The 3,172-nt window shown below is 48.2% G+C and overlaps 1 non-coding gene across 1 annotated transcript; it reads left to right on the top strand.

Moving 5' to 3' along the window:
* Positions 1–778: 778 nt before the first annotated feature.
* TRNAE-UUC lies at positions 779–850 on the top strand. Its single transcript has one exon. It is a non-coding gene; the product is annotated as a tRNA-Glu (tRNA).
* The last annotated feature ends 2,322 nt before the right edge of the window (positions 851–3,172 follow it).

Below are 3,172 nucleotides of genomic sequence, written 5' to 3'. Positions count from 1 at the left end.
AAACCCCGCTGAGCACAAGGAACCAGGCCCGGTTTGCCCGCTGTGAGTTGGATCGGAGACGAGGGCGCCGGATGAGGTGGACGTCATGTTAGCTTTAGATCCAGAAATTTCCAGTCTTCTCATCTATCGCCGAAATCTTCTTTCTGAACATTTCAAGCTGACAGCTACAATGTCTCTGAAACCAAGGAGGTCTGTCCTGTGAAGCCCACTTGGCTTCCTCGCTCCCGGAGCACAGTTGGAACCTGTTGAATTGCGTGGCGGAACAAAAGAAAACGAACCTAAATCTGCACCTGGAGCTCGAGCCAAAGACCCCTCAATTCAGTTTCATGCTCTACGAATTGAACTAGTTGGGGGTGAAAGGGGACCCCTACACATGTCTTTATGGGTAGAGCCCCTTGAGCCAGTTCAGAGATCAGGAACCAGAAGGACTGGGCTCATCACCGGCTGAGAGCCAAGTCTGCACTCTGGTGGCAAGGAAACTGAGGCTCAGAAAGAGAGCAAGTGCTTGGCTCTGCCTCACACCGTGGTACAGCTAGGCTACAATGGAACACCGCTCAGTTTCCTTGTGGCCTGGCCTCAATACAGCCCAAGGCAGCGGCCAGGCTGGCAGAGGTGAGAGGTGTTGAGCAGCTGGGCAGTGACTGCTTGGAGCCCTGCAGTCCTGCAGCCCGCTTGGGTCACAAAGAGCCACTTTCAGTTGGGCTTTCCTCCTCTTAAAAAGTTAGTATTTACCTCCTCTTTTTTTCTTCAGACAAGGAGATTGATGCTTTTGTCAGTTTCCCTGGTGGTCTAGTGGCTAGGATTCGGCGCTTTCACCGCCGCGGCCCGGGTTCGATTCCCGGTCAGGGAATGTGTTTTGCAACATCCCCAAATTGTGTGCGAAGATTTGATAGAGAAACACACCGGTGATGATTAAAATGCAGAAATATGTTCCCAGCAGCAATATTTGTAATAATAAATGTTCATCAGTTTGGAAATGTTATAGGTTGCGATCCCTCCATACCATAAAAAGATATGCAATTATTTCAAAGGTGGATGTAGATAATGATAATAGCTGCGATGAGACCACCGATGATAATGATAGTAATAATGGCTAATGCTCTTGGAGTATTTACTATGCATTCGGGCCTGGGCTCAATGTTTTACTGCTATGTCTTATTTAAACTTGGAACAACCCATTTTGAAACGCATTCCTATTGGGCCCATTTTACAATGAGGAAATGGAGGCACAGAAAACCTGAGTGACTTCAGAGTCACACCGCCACGGAATGAGGCTATCTGCTCGCGTCTACGGCTTCATGGAGAGAAGAGTCCAAGGTTCTCTTGTTCTTCTGCTAGGGATTGTCATCTTCTCAGAGATGTGCAGCCTGAAGAATCAGCTGAGGCAGGTGTGAGGAGGAGGGAGGGAGAGAAAGGAGGTGTGTATTGGGCTTGGGATAGGTAGATTCTGGAGCTCCAGAATTGAGCTTTTGCCTAAAATGCACCTTTTGTAAACAGCATTTATTTTTCTAACAAACCCTTAAGCCTTCAGGCAGGATTTTCATCATCTAACTTGAAGCAGATGGGCAACAAAGACCCCATATATCTGGACGTGGAAGAATGAAGGTCCGAAAAGAACAGTTACAAGGTTAACTACGCCTCTTCATGGAGCAGGACGCGTAGTCTTTAGTTTTTTTGCCGATGACTGCCCTGATTGCTCCACAAAGAGGCAAGTGGTGCCTGGAAGACTGACGACATCTGCCTCAGACACCTGTCCGTTATTAAATGCCCCCATCCCCAGGTTGTGCATCCTCACTTCTTTGTGCCATTGCACAGGTTCTAGATGCCTGAGGGTGTGGTGACACGGAGGCCAGAAGTTGTGTGGTTGCCATGTTTCTGAGTTGACACCAGGCCATGTGAGTAGGGGCAAGATGCAGGAATGCCAGATCCACGACATTCTCCCTGGCCCACACTGCTGCCTGCACTTCCCCTATGGGAAGCTGCCCCACCACACGTGACCACCATAGCCTCTTGCTCTGAAGTCAGCCACTTCCCCATCCTTTGTTATGCTTAATTTGTCGTGCTCACCGCTTGCATTCCCTGTGCCTGAATGGGGAAATGCTTGTGGGGAGGACACCAGCCGGTTGTGTTCCCACTGCCCAGTCCCTTCTTGATGCCTCCAGATGTGGGCTCGGTGGGGCAGGACTTGCTCACCATGCAGCTACTCACCTAGAGCAAGGCTTCACACCTCGTGAGCACCCAATGCTCGGTGAATGAAGGCGTTCCAATGCAGGTTTCTGAGCGACATCAAGAATTCTACTGGACTTCCCACTTTTAGTCCTTTGAATAATTCAGGTAATGGGAAGATAGAAAAAGCTTTTCAAACCTGGGTGTTCTTTGTAAGGTTTATTCCAAGTCTAGAGGCACCTTCTGGAATGAGCTCCCCTCTCTGTAAGGGGACACCCCCTCAGCCTGTGGGACTCTGTAGGCAGAGAGGAAGGTAAACCCTGAACATTGAAGAGAAGGAGAAGAAAGTGGGTAATACTAGGGGCAGCCTGGAGTATGAGAGACAGACAGACAGACACAGATGGAGAGGTTGGAAAGGCTGGGCTGGGTCAAGGAGGAGTCAGGAAGCAAAAGGACCTATATGTCCAAGAGCTAGATTTAGGGTGTAAAAGTCAGAGTTCAGTTTTGCTGAAGAGAGTCAACAAAAGAACCAAGGCAAAGGGAGCCAATAACTCCAAGAATCCAGGTCTGCGTAAGAAGCATGGTCAGGTGCAAGAACCTATGGCTCCAGAGATTTGTCTCCAGTGAGATGAGTTTTACAGAAAAACAAAACAAAACAAACACCGTCAAAGAAGGAATAAAACACAGAGGTAGTTATTAGCATGCCAATTCACCCTTGTCTAGGAGGGAGAACAGTCCGTAGATCGTTTGCATTCAACAAAAGCAGAATGCAATTCACAAAGAAAAGAGAAGAGGAACAAATGTCTAAAAGGAGCCATTCTTTCTTCTCCTATTTGATAGGCCTCTTGACAGGAAGCAGTTCAGGGTCCCTCCAGCCAGTTTTCTCTGGACTCAGTTAGGTAAATCACCAGAGAAAACAATTACAATTTTTGGAAGACTTTCTAAACATCTTGGAGGTTTTGCTGTGGAACACGTGCCAGAGATTATCTCTGGGCAGTCAGTGTCC

Source organism: Theropithecus gelada, chromosome 1 (genome assembly GCF_003255815.1).
Source record: "Theropithecus gelada isolate Dixy chromosome 1, Tgel_1.0, whole genome shotgun sequence".
NCBI lineage: Eukaryota > Metazoa > Chordata > Mammalia > Primates > Cercopithecidae > Theropithecus > Theropithecus gelada.
The sequence above is the reverse complement of the archived record's forward strand: the minus strand, read 5'-3'. Positions and strand labels throughout refer to the sequence as shown.